Source organism: Peromyscus eremicus, chromosome 2 (genome assembly GCF_949786415.1).
Source record: "Peromyscus eremicus chromosome 2, PerEre_H2_v1, whole genome shotgun sequence".
Classification (NCBI taxonomy): Eukaryota; Metazoa; Chordata; class Mammalia; order Rodentia; family Cricetidae; genus Peromyscus; species Peromyscus eremicus.
In genome coordinates this window covers 105,693,150-105,707,587 of record NC_081417.1, presented here as the reverse complement: position 1 = coordinate 105,707,587, position 14,438 = coordinate 105,693,150, and positions in this window count along the sequence as shown.

Sequence of the window (14,438 nt, the reverse complement as noted above, 5' to 3'; positions counted from 1 at the left end):
GCTCTCATCTGATAGTGGGTAAATGACAGTATATTCTAGAGCTGAATACAAGTGATCACGGTCCAGGATCACAAATTTAGGCTCATGAAACTTCCTTGTTTCAACATAATAACTTTCATAACATTTATATAGTATAGACAGTAATAAATCAAGATGATTTTTAAAATGCAGTGGTTGAAGAGGTTCCATTGACATAGTCAGTTAATACATGGTACTTATACAGCAGTGTGCCTATGGAACAGATGTTGATGTTGTGAAAACCACACATTGGTTGAGACATCAGGTAGGTTAGTTATTTTAAAAGTGGGAACATCTCTGTTGTAGTCCTTGGATGCTATCAGAGTACATTTTTAGCCTTTGGCTGATGAAAAGTTGTGATATGTTAACTTAATGCATTTCAAAAGGTTTCACTTTTTTTCACTTGCTAATCACAAGGTAGGATAGACACATAGATGGGCAAGGAATAGCTACAAAGTGAACTAATGATAGCCCCAAATAAATTGCATTTCAACTTCTACAAATCATTGACATCCTAATCATTTAATCAACCTTTCAAAAGCTTCAATATTAGGTCCTGTTCTATCCAGGAACTTTCACTCAAAAAACTTGAGCCAAAATGTTTCACAACTTTATTGTATAGACAAATAGCCTAAGATTCTGGAAGTACACTGTTTTATGAAAATTATATGCCTACATACTGGTAAAAAGAAGCCTAACTAAATCATCATATCAAATCATCATTGTACTTTTGAGAGCTTATTGAATGTTAGTATTGTCTTTTTCCAAGATTTAACTCTTGATTGAATTCTCGACCACTCTGTAGTTAATTTCTTATGTTAAAATTCAGTCCCTTATTACAACAATGTTAGGAGGTAAATTGTATCATGAAATTTGCATTAAAGATGAAACTGAGGAACAGAATGAAGAATAATAAAATTTTAGTGTTCTGTACATTGTTGCATTTGTATTCTTTTTAGTTTGTTTTTCCTCCATATTTACTCTTTCAATGACAATACCTTGTACATATCCACAGTAGAAATGAACACTTCCTAAAAAGATCATAATGGGCTGATTGACACTTTTTGCTAAATCACAATCATCATGTACACAATAAGGCTGATATTACTTTTTATCTTTCATGTCATTATTATTACCAATTATTATTATTGTCATTATTTTGCTTTTAGAGACTGAAAGCAGACTCTGTCAATGTTAAGCATAGTCTCTTAAAGAGCTTAATCTCCAATCCCTAGAATACAGTTTTTACCCAGCAAATGAATGAAATGTAATAAATAAGCCTACTCACTAGCTGAAGATTTAGGCAAGTATCCCCAAGTTGTTCATAAAGAGAAATGTTTGCAGGGGTGAGAATTGTTAAGATGTATTCTGAATTTCACAGTGGTGGGCAGGTGACCAAAACAAGATAACCTATGCAAGAGGACAATTGTAGACACAAATCTAGGAACAACTGTTAGTGCTTAAACATTTTTTCTTAAACCCTGTGTCCCCAATCACTTCTGCATCCTTCAAAATCCATAGGAACATTTATATGTTGTGAAAGTGTTGGTTAAGCTCAATTGAAGGTTGGTTAATTGATTGAGTGTGGCAATACCTGCACTTTTCCCTCAGATATGCACTAGGTTATGTGTGAGAATATTTTAGTTTAGCATAAGAAGAAAAATTTTGGTATCCTTAAACTAGCTCATGCATAGTAGTAATAAATTATGCATTTGCACTTGGCATCTGTTTATTAAATAATTCATTTAGTTTAAATTTTGTCTAAGTATCTTTCCCCAATAATTTATAAAAATATGACAGTCAATGAAATGAAATACACCAAATTCATTTCCTTTTCTTCCTATCCTGCCCTCCTTTCCAACTTTGCAGCTCCAAGAGATGATATTAGAAAGCTTGAGATTTACCAAAGATGTTATTAATTTATTCTGTGTTATGTAACTGTGTCAGAATAGATAGAATGTCTTATGTGAGCAAATGCATGATTCATATGTTTAAGAGCTCTGAGAACTTTCTAACAGAGCTCTGTTTTTTAAGGAAAAGACTATAAGTTGCCTTTTTCATTTCCTTACTGGCTGTGTCCTAATCCTTCCTATTTATTAATTCTGCAGACACTCTGGAAAATGCTTTCATACTGAGATCAAGTAGGATTTCCCTGTAGTATGCTTTAAGTATCTAGATCTGCAATTCTAAAGTCTGTAATGAGTTTCTGGTCTCCACTTTTCTTGAGATGAAGTAGCCTTGGCAAGTTGACCATAGAGAAATTTTCAAAAAAGGCTACTTGAGCCACAATGAAGATGAAAGCACAGGGCGCTTAGCTATGGGAAATTCTCTTTACCGTGCTTACACACTGCCATAGATCTGCAGTACTGATAATCACCTTCAATTAGCATGTGGATGTGCCAAATGTCACAGTTTTCTCCACAAACAGATCACATGCACACACACACACACACACACACACACACACACACACACACACAGAGTGATATAAAACTCTGACTGCTATTGCTTCTATTATCTTTTCCACAATAATGCATTCACACTTTGGTATGGAGTGCCAAAGATAATAGCCATCAGCTTTCCATCACTGTAAGAAAAAATAAGCAAGTGAAAACCTGTTTGCTCTCAAGGTTTTGAGTCCCCTTTCCAAAACTGTGTTACACAGACTAGAATCAGGTCTATGCACATATGATTAATTTGGGACTCTGCATACTTCCAGGAAGGATGAGTGTCAAGCTGAAGGAAGCTAGTTAGCTGATTTCCTTGGCTCTTGTTTTCTTCAGGTGGCTTCAGCTATACAAAGCCACCTTTCTGGTTTTCCTCATTTATGAGACAGAAGAGTGAGATAAAAAATTATGCAACTATTGATTTAAAAATGAAATAATATTTAGTATAATTTACAAGCTAGCTTCCTTTTATATGGTTCTCCTAGTTATTGGAATTATTAAAAATAAACTTTTTATTTTAAAAAATAGCAATTTATAGAAAAATTGAAAATAGTAGAGAAAATTCTAATTTAGATCACATCCAATTTCTCTTCTCAGTAACATCTTATATTGTATTATGCATTTTAAAAGTTCATGGACTGACGTCAATTGTAGCCACAAGTTTTCCTGTTTCCTGCCTAGTCCTGCAGCAGCTCAGATCCAAGTAAACACACAGAGGCTTATATTATTTACAAACTGTATAGTCTATGGCAGGCCTTTTGCTAACTAGCTCTTATTTCTTATATTAACCCATTTCTATTAATCTATGTTTTGCCATGTGTTCTGTGGTGTATCGGTCTGCTGGCATGGTGTTCCTTAGATGGCAGACTGGCATCTCCCTGCCTCTCCTTTCTCTTCCTTTCTGCTTGGATTTCTGCCTGCCTCTAAGCTGCCTTGCCATAGGCCAATGCAACTTTATTTATCAACCAATCAGAGCAACACATATTCACAGCATCCAGAAAGACATCTCACAGAAGTCAATTATTACTGATAATTGGAGTGTGTATTGTATTCTGATGCTTTAGTTTTTACCTAGGAGACTTTGTTATTGCTGTTGTTTCAGAACCACACACATTAGGCTCTTCTTGGATGTAATAATCATCCAACTTTCCCTGTTTTTGAAGACTTTGGCAGTTTTCAGAGGCATTTGTCAGATATTTTGTATAATGTTAATTAACTGGGTGTTATAATTAACTATTTATTACATGTCTCATGGAAGAAGAAGACAAGATATCATTTTTACTATACTATACCACATGTATATGCTATGAGCTATATCTCTGTTGGTGAGACATGCACCTACTATTCTTTTTTAATTGTCAGTCAGTCACAGGGTAGGTAATTTACTCACTTTATAAGTATACCTGTTTTAAAGAGGGGAAGTCAAGTCATGGAACTTGATCATAGTCACATCTGTCTGGGCAAACCCTTCTTTCTACCATTGAACTAAGTACATAAAAAGTGGAGTTTAAGCCAGGCAGTGGTGGTACATGCCTTTAATCCCAGCACTTGGGATACAGAGGCAGGTGGATGGATCTCTGTGAGTTCGAGGCCAGCCTGGTCTACAGAGAGAATTCCAGGACAAGCTCCAAATTCTAGAACAAGCTCCAAAGCTACACAGAGAAACCTTCTCAAAAAAGCCAGAAAAAAAAAAGGTGGAATGTAAAGCTAAAGTGTAGGTGCTGAAAATTTAGACAAATAATTTTTCATTTTTTTTTCTTCTTTCAGAATGAGAAGAGAAAGTGAATGCACCAGACTAGATGTACAGAATCCATTACAATATTGTTACAAAAAAACAAGGAGTTAGCAAATTTTATTTTCTCAGCAAAGGACTACGGAAATGAGAATAGTAATAGAAATAGTAAGAATTCCATTCACTGTGTTTTATTTACATAGACACTGAAGTAAAATTGTCCCCCTAATATTCCCAGAGCATTTAATGTGTACCAGTTATTTTTATTATGATATAACTGAAGAGGAAAACTCCCCAGATGCCTGAATAAGTCGGATGGAATCTTCATTTACTACTGAGACTCCATTGGGGGAGGCAGGGGGAAGGAGCATACTACTGAGAGATGCTGGGAAAACCTGGTGGCCAGCTCTGTTTTACATGTCTTTAGTTACTTGCTCTAAGCTTAACCTTGGAAACATATGTAGAAGACTAAATAAAGCTTGTTGCTAAATGAATCACATTTGTATTTAGCATGACTATGAGTCTGTTTCTAACCACTTTAAAGAATAAGATGACTGAGTATTAACTTGCATGTCTTAATTATCTCTTAACAGTTTACAACAAGCTTTTATAAGACTAAGATTTTACAGTTTCATCCCATTAAGTTTGAGCCTAAAAAATTTGAAGATTTAATTGAAAATCCTTTAGCATCAAAATAAAACTTTAAGTCATAAATACAGTTCACAGAGAGGCTAAGGCCTTACTTTCCTGATTCCTTTATAGTACGTCACAATAGAATATCAGTTATCACTCAGTCTATCCAAATAGCTGAAGCTTAGCAAAGTTATCAAGACTAAGAGGCTAGACATAATCTCTAAGTCAGTAACTGTTAACCCAAGTAAGATCTTAGAAATTTATAAACCTTATTTATTAAATGTACCTTATTCACACATATGTTGTTAGTGATCTAAAATATTCTAGAACCTGATGTTGCGCAGTTAGTAGAGAAATAAGTAGTTGGACATGTGGAGAGGCCCCAAAACAGCTTGACCACACAGTTGTCATGAGAGGCTTAGGGGCCTAGTGACAGGAAGCCTTTTGTGACAGGCTTACTGGCAGGCAACACCCAGATCCAGGAAAAGCCTTAAATTGACACCACCCAGGGATCCACCCAGGGACGAGGAAGTACCTAACATCCCAAACATTCCAACCATTAGATAAGGTGGCCAGATGTCCTTGAGTCTAGCCCACACCTATTTTTGTTTTACAGCTACCTCTAGACAATTGTCAGCCAATCAGGGTCCTGAACCCTGGAAATCCCCTCACTCCAACCTCTGCTATGATAAAAATCCTACCCTGCCTGGGCTCAGGGCTCTTCGCTCAATGCTGCATCAGATAGACAGAGGGACCAAGACCCAGAGCTTGAAATAAAGGCTCTTTGCTTTTACATACGAGATTCGATCTCCAAGGTGGTCTTTTGGGGGTCCCTGCCATCCGGGCATAGCAAGACATACATTTCTAAGTCAGTTTCTGTTAACCTGAGTATACTTTTGTAACTTCAGGAATTTATAAAACTTATTTATTAAACATATGTTGTTCTTTATTTAAAATTTTTAGAAACCTGGTATTGAACATTTAACAAAGACATAAGTAGCTACATGTAAATCTCTAAATCAGCTTTTGTTAATCTGACTAGACCTTAGGAATTTATAAATATATATTATTTATTAAACACTTTATTTATAGTCTCTAGAAGTTTGGTGCTGAACACAGTTGGAAAAGATATAAGTAGTTAGACATACATCACTAAGTCAGTTTCTGTTAACCTGAGTATATCTTTATAACCTTAGGAATATAACAACATATAAAAATCCATAGTAATTCAAAATATTTTGGAGACCTGCTGTTGTCTCCTTAATCTAAAGGGAAATATAATGATTACAGAGTGCTCAGTAGGACTAAGAATTTTTATAGATGTTGCCTTTGTTGGTTTATACTACATGGTCATCTTAATCAAGATGGTAATGAAGTCACATGACACTCTTTCACATTAGTAAAGATAGCTGCCAGTCACATGAGTAATTGCTTCCATCTTGATAAGGATATTAGCTAAGATGGAGGCAAGTCACGTAATTACTATTTAAAACATCTATTTTCCTAGTAGATATATTTTTTTAAATAAGAGTTGGATCCAAATTACATGCAAGGTATATTCTAAATAAGAGTTGAATTACAAATATAGTATTTTGTAGCAAATTAAAATTACTCATGTGTAGATCTTTTTAACAATACCCAATGAACTTACAAATTCTGAGATAGTTTACAGTATAGTCCTAGGAGATTTTTTGAGAGCAGAGAGAAAAGAATTCATAGAGACAAATGATTTTTAAGAGTTTGAAGTAGAGAAATCTTAGAGATAAGAAACTTTTGGAAGAGTAGAGCAGAGCAAGTTTAGATAGAAGAGATTTTGGGGATCATTTGTCTGTACAGTGGCAGAAGTTGTTACCATATGTGAGAATTTGAAAATTGAGCATTCCAATTTTTTGGCAATTGATTTGTATTGAGGTTAATTTCTTTGTAGTCCAAGAAGGAGGGGGGGTCACAAAACAGAACCACACATGGGGAGGGTTCCTGTAAGTGCCAAGAGGGGGCTCAGAGAGAGTGTAGTGGCCCAGACAGCCTTAGAGAAGAGAGAGCTGACAGCTGCGAGGGAGAGGTGAGGAAATGAGTTGCAGTAGTCCAGAGTGAGGGCCTTAATGACGTCGTGGGATTGTAGGCAGCTCCTAGGGAGAGGAGAGTAAAAGGGTCACAGTACATTGTAGGAGGATTCTGAGAGAGAATAGGGTTGCATAGTGCTGCAGATGGGTAAATGTCTTTAGTAGAAAGTGTCAGGGTCCACAGATCACTCCACAAAGACCATCACTCACATATGCAATTAGCAAGAGTGTATTTCTTGAAACAAAATTTCCCTGTGCAGGGGTCTGACATTTAGGTAAAATAGTGAAGAGCACGAAAGCTCCTTTTAAGCATAGCTAGGGGAATTCCAGGGTGGGGGAATTGGACTTTTGGGCTGATTGGTGGATTTGAACCTAGCATCAATGAATCCACAGGGGACTGGTTGGGAGCCAGGGACATTCCAGCTTCAGGGTGGGGTAGCTATTTTTGGTCACCATGAGGTGACAGAGAGTGGTTATCCATGGGGGGGGGTCAACTCAACCCAAGAAACTGAAACTGAGGCCTGGTCTTTCAGCAAGGCTACTTGGGCCCTGCCATGAGGTCAGTCCTTCTATAAGAGAGGATGGCCACTTCAGAGAGATGTGCCCATGCGGAAGCCATAGAGTTGCCCCAGAGGCGTGTAACAAGTCAGAGGCAAGAGAGGTACCTAGAGAGTAGAACACTAGAGATGAATAGGTAGAAATCAGGTAGAGAGGAGTGGACTATAGAATCTGGAGTCAAATTTGGTGGGTGAAAGAAGCCAGCAGAAACAAATGATCTGTACATACCTTAGGAGAGTCAATCAGCAGCTTGGTTCAGAGTGGCAGAGTCCTTTGGAAGGGAACTCAACAGGGCTGTGAAAGGACAGAAGGTAGAGGAAAGTGATAGAAGAAGAGAAGAGAAACCAGGAACCAAGAGGCCAGGAGTAAGACAGAAGACCAAGAGCTCAGCATATCCCAAATGGCTAGGTTATATAGGGAGGAGAAGCTGGGGGAAGGGACTGAGCCCAGTCCCTGGGCTGGAGAGTTTAGGATACAGAAGGGTATGCCAGTCAGGATGACTCTGAAACAGATGCTGGGAGATGCTGGGAGAGTCTGGCAGCCAGGTCTGCTTGGATAAACAGATATTCCAGCCATTCTATCCTGAGTTTGAGACTTAACTATGCCCTTATAGTAAAAGCAACAACTGGAACTCAGGACATTTGAATCCCTTGGCCACACTCAGATACAACTGAAGATGATCAGTTTATTAAGTCATTACCCAGATACTGTGGGTTTTCATTTTGTCTATGACATATATTCTGCAGACAGAAAAATGATGTGAGATGTTCTGTATGCTGTGAATATGTGTTGCTCTGATTGGTTGATAAATAAAATGCTGATTGGTCAGTAGCCAGGCAGGAAGTATAGGTGGGATAAGCAGACAAGGAGAATTCTGAGAAGAGTAAGGCTGAGTCAGGAGATGCTGCCAGCTGCCATCATGAGAAGCAAGATGTAAAGATAACGGTAAGCCACAAGCCAGGTGGCAAAGTATAGATTTATAGAAATGGGTTAATTTAAGATGTAAGAATTAGCTAGCAAGAAGCCTGAGCCATTCGGCTATACAGTTCATAATTAAAATAAGCCTCTGTGTGTTCATTTGAGTCTGAGTGGATGCGGGACCATGGGGCTGTGAGAGCTGGGCAGGACCAGAAAATCTACAGCTACAGAAAAATGTCTAAAAATATCTGTTAATAGAATGACTAATGGATAGCTGTATCCAACAGTCCCAAATTGAAGGAAGAGATTCTCAGGTTCTAATTCAGCTATGAATGCAACCAGGGAGTTTCATGTGTTATCTCTTGGGTGCCATGCTGTTCTCTGAAAAGTGTTATTGATAATGTTGGACAAAGAAAACTATTTAAACTCTTGAAACTGTCTCTACTAAATGATGCTTCTTGGATGTGATTGATATTTTATGAAGAATTACATAACTTGGCTACTGTATTAATGTAATTGTGATGTTCATATTTGAACAGGTTTCAACCCTGTGGGTTATAAAGGCTCACTAAGAAACCTGAAATAAAGAAAAATAATAAAACAGAATAAATTGGAATAGGCATTGTGGAAGAAAAAATTACTGAGACTATTACTCGTGGTCTAACTATTTAAAATGAAGAGGCTTTTATTTTTTTTTTCAAAGAAACACCATTAAGTATTTAAATCATCTGTACTCAGATATCCAAGAATCTTTGAAAAGAGAATGTAAGCAAATTTATATATTATTATCCCTAAGTAGTGAAGAACTATCATTAATAGGCATCTGTTACAGTGTGTTGGAGGTTGCCATTGCACAAAGCACTTTTTTTTTTATTAAAAGATGATGGTGTCAGTTTTGTTTCATCTTTTTTTTGTCTGACTTGTTCAAGGTATGAATTTCTGAAAATTTCTCTTCTGTTCCAAACTCAGACCTGCTTTGTGATCCCTCTAAATGAGTCAGAAGTACTGAATTCATTTCTTTTGTTATTCCACCCAGAGCTCTGTAAGAGCGTGGAACTACCATCGTTTCTCTTCCACTATTCTGAATATGGGTAAATTGAATTCATAAACCCCCACTGTTCCACACCTCTGCGGTGCTGCCCCTTAGAAGCAGCACTCAGGAGCTCTTGTTTTTGAGACTGTTCTTCCTGCATTCAGATTGAGCTTCAGCAGGGGATGGAAGAAGCAATTTTCAGATTCCATGGTGGGCTGGATTAAATTACTCCACAGGTCATATATCTCACAGACGTACTAGAAGTGGATTAAGTGTTTGCTTCCTCTTTGTATCTGAATATTTTTTCCTGTAAAAGAAAGAAAATGTTAATGCAAACCTAGTAGGGGAGAAAAAGACAAACAGACAAACAAATTGGGTTAGCAAAGAGGTATCTTCAGTATTTCTTCCTTGTGCGTTGCAGCCAAGACTAGGTAGATTTGCTGACAACAAGTTGAAGCCAGTAGCTACTAACATGTGTTGCATAAAGAACCAAGAGTGGCCATTGGGCATTTGCTGTATTCTTAATTCCATTCCTTCATCTTTACCTTTCATTGATGACTTAAATTGTGGCAATATAAAAACAAAAACCCAAAACCCAATGCATTTGAATTTGGAAGGGAAATATGGCTAGAAGTTTATTAACAGTCATGAGTGATGGGTTGTTATCATTTGGTCAGGTGAATTACTACACGGTATTTAATACTTGGAGTGTCTATTTTTCTGTGTTAATTAGTGAGTAATAGTGACTATTTCATGCTCAACAAACTTCTGTACGTAATAATAAATTGTAGCTAGAGTTTTCCTGCCTTGCCCACAGTCAGGACAAATCTCTCTCACCCACCAGTCCCACTGCCACTCAGACCCAACCAAATAAACACAGAGACTTATATTGTTTACAAACTGTATGGCCGTGCCAGGCTTCTTGCTAACTGTTCTTATATCTTAAACTAATCCATTTCTATAAATCTGTACCTTGCCACGTGGCTCGTGGCTTACCGGCATCTTCACATACTGCTTGTCATGATGGTGGCTGGCAGTGTCTCTGACTCAGCCTTCCACTTCCCAGCTTTATTCTCCTCCTTGTCCCGCCTATCCTTTCTGCCTAGCCAATGGCCAATCAGTGATTTATTTATTAACCAATCAGCAACACATTTGACATACAGACTTTTTTTTTTTTTTTTTTTTTTTTAGTTAAAAGGAGATTTATTTAATGGTGTAACTTACAAGTTAAGGGATCGGTAAGTCGCGGGGTCTGGGGAAGGTGTATCGCAGTCCAGCAGTGTTCTCTGGAGCTTTGCTTGGCCCACCTTCACCGTCCAAGGTCCCGGAACCAAGTGAGAGCACCGCCCATCCAGATCTCAGGTCTCCAGGCACCTCCCTTCCAGGTGCCTCCCTTGGCCCCGCCTTGTAGGCATGACGGTTGCCCGAAGTCTCAATGGGGGTTGGAACTTCCAGATCAAAGCTGGAATGGCTACCCACTACAGTAAATGTTGTTTTTTTTTTTTTTGTCTCGTGTATGTGAGACACACACACACACACACACACACACACACACACACACACACACACACGAGAGAGAGAGAGAGAGAGAGAGAGAGAGAGAGAGAGAGAGAGAGAGAGAGAGAGAGAGAGGCAGACAGAGAAAGGACTATATGCCTTGTACTTGACTTTTCTTATCATCTTCAAATAGCACCCTGAGCTTTGCCTTATTTTAGAGAGAAAAAAAACCCTCAAGATTAAGATGGCTCAATAGGTGAGGGCTCTTGTGGTGTAAGTATGAGGATCTGAGTTTCAGTCCCCATCAACCACTTAAAAAGCCAAGCTGGTCTGCGTGCCTGTGATGGCAGAACAGGAGATGGAGACAGGGAGAGCCCAGAAGCTCTCTGGCTAGCCATCCTGGCCAACATGGTGGGCTTCAGGTCCAGTGAGAGACTCCATATCAAGAAGATAAGGCTAGGAATAACAAAGGAATATCTAGAACTTCTGAAGAATTAGCCTGTTTCCATTTTAGGCTTAAAAGCCATCTTCAAGTAAAGACAAACTAGATTCTTTCCTATTTATGATTAAACTTCTGTTTCTGAAGGATTGGGCTATGCCCCACCTGTAACTTTAACTACAAATGTTTCTGTACTGCCTGTTCCAGGAATGGCAATCATGTCTTTGTTTCAAAAAGTTGTTCATAATCATCTTGTAACCCTAGCTCTGTTTCAAAAGGTTCTATGACCACCTATGACTATGAAGTTTTGACTACCTGTTGTTAAGACTACCTTGTTATGCCCACCTTGTACCACTTCTGAGTTTCAGGAAGTCATTAAGGATGACTTGTTATGCTTATGTTCTGCTCCTATAACTCTGCCTATTTTGCCCACTAAATCCCCTGTTTGAAAACCCACTATCCCTGAGCTATAAAAGCCTTGTCTTCCTCACATCCAATGCTGACCTCTTGAACCCTGCCTTAGGGGGAGGCAGCCCATGTACAGGAAAAAGAAAGCTTACTTAAATTAATTGCTTGCTATAATTAAGTTGGTCATAATTGGGGTCAGTAGTCTTTCTCCTCCCATCTTTGGGATTAACACTTCCTCTTCCGGCTGACACATGAATGCATACAGCACATGCTCCTGCCCTCATGGGCATGCCCCTAAATAATAAACAACAACAAAATGATGTAGTGGGTAGCCATTCCAGCTTTGATCTGGAAGTTCCAATCCCCATTGAGGCTTCAGTAACTATCATGCCTACAAGGCGGGGCCAAGAGAGGGCCCTGAAGACTGGAGATCCGGATGCGCCAAGCTCTCTTCCTGCTTGGACCCTGGACACTAGAGGTAGACTGAGGAGAGTTCTCCAGAGAACACCGCCAGACTACGCTGCGTCTTTCCCAGAACCCACAATCTACCTATCCCTTCATTTGTAAGTTATGCCATTAAATAAATCTCCCTTTTAACTACGTGGAGTGGCCTTAATAATTTCACCAATAAAACAAAAACAAACAAACAAACAAATAACATTTTGGGTTGCATAGTACGGAGTTCGAATCCAAGTTTGTGAATCCTTCTTTATGTTTGTGTAGAGAATGAAAATAATGCTTTTGGAACTTTGATATGTCACCTTCCTTGTTTCTGTAAGACGTAAAATGAAGAGACACTGCAGTTAAGAAAGAAGGGAGAAAACTGAATAAAGAAGATTTCAGGTTTTTAGATATTTCTGTTATCTACTTTTAAGTCTAAGAAAAGTCAGAAGAAATGAGTTCATAATTTACAAATTACAAAGAAATTTCAAATGTCAATAGAGCACGTTTTCCATTGCCCTCACAGTTATGTAAGTCAGAGAGTCTTGATTCCAAAAGAAGCATGGTATATATGGAAAATAATAGATCAAACAGGAGAGAAGAAGAAGGTGGATTCCATGAAGAAAAGTATATTGATAATATAACTGAACTGCTGACAAATGTTTTAATTTTTTCTGGAGAATATCAGCCAAACCATGAAAAGATTCTCTCAGTAGACTTCTCTAATGTTAGCCCTATTTATATTGTATGATGCTTTACAAATGAAGCTGATGGTATCATTGACATGTTTTCCTTTCTGGCCTCTACACTCGTTTGGTAGAACAAATGTCATCTAGTTTTTGGATCAAGACAATAAGAGGTCCTAAGACACTGATGTTTGCATCCCTGGACAAACATCAGGGCTTCACTTTTTTTCTCTTATACTAATTTTCACTCAGAGAGCATCACTTCAGAAAACACATCACTTTTCTTCAGGTTCCTCTGAAGAGATTAGTAAGGTCAAATATGCATTCCTAATTAGTAGAATGGGAAGTAAACAGTCTTCAAGGTCTCTTGGCTGGATGATGGGATAAGCTGACAGCCAGAGCAGTGTGCAGCTGAGGAAATAACCAAGCGGCATCTTAGAGAAGTGTGCACCAGATTTTGCTCAGCAGCAGAGTAAGCGCTAAATAAATTGAATTTTAAACCATCTGTAGATAAGACTATTAGTCAAACAGGCAGCTAAGAGGGACTCTGCATATTTAATGATTTGTATTTTACTATCAAACACCTAAATCTCCTTCCTTTGCTTTGACTTCTCATAACTGGGTTGAATTTAGATGAAAAAAAAATGCTATTTGATTAACTCATTGCTCCTCAATTTTTAATGCAATGATAAACACAGATATCAAGTTTTTTAAGATAGTAAATGCTCCAAAAATCACAAATGAAGCAAATTTGGATGTCATTGAAATAGTTCATCAGCTTTGAAATTCACAAGGATATAAAGAGTTGTGTATCTGTCTTCTGTACCCCAAATACAACTGTTGATTCTCTATGACTGGAATATATTTCCTGTACTTTTACTTCCTTGTTTAATGGAAATGCTGAGGTGAGGATTTTGCTTGTGTTTGTCTCTGACATCCAGCAAGTGCTGACCTTGGATTATGCTGCATGCTTTCTGTGATGATTGCAAGGTATTTCTTTGTTCCACTCTCTGAACATTGTTGATGAGGCTCCTGGAAATACCTAAGGTTTTATGTCTGCCACAGGCTCCACCCGAATAAACAAGTTTACTGACCATGTCACCTTGGAAGCATTCATTGAGCACCAACTAGAACACAGGTGACTCTCATGAAACACCTCTGCATCCCACTAATATCACCTTTATGCTAGAGCAACAACAGAGAATTAGCAAGTCAAATGAACTCTCACATGTCTGTTTTGTACTATAAGGCACCCCTTGTACTAAATGTTCAGTGTGGAACAGGAACAATGGTAGCTGTGGAGCCATAGAAATTGACACTGGTTGAGGTGAAAGAGTATTTTATGAATTGATTCTATTATATTATAGTAGGCAGTATGTCACTAGAGCCTGACAAGGTTAGGAATAATCTCATAATTTACACTCCAGGAGAACTTGCAGAAACATTCTGAGGTTGAGAGTTCATTGGAACAGAGGAATGGCTTCACTTAGAGTGACCTGAGCTAGAGGATTATAAATCACAGCAAAAGGAGGCAGGTTGTTTTCCTAGGTAGAAGAAATCATGTG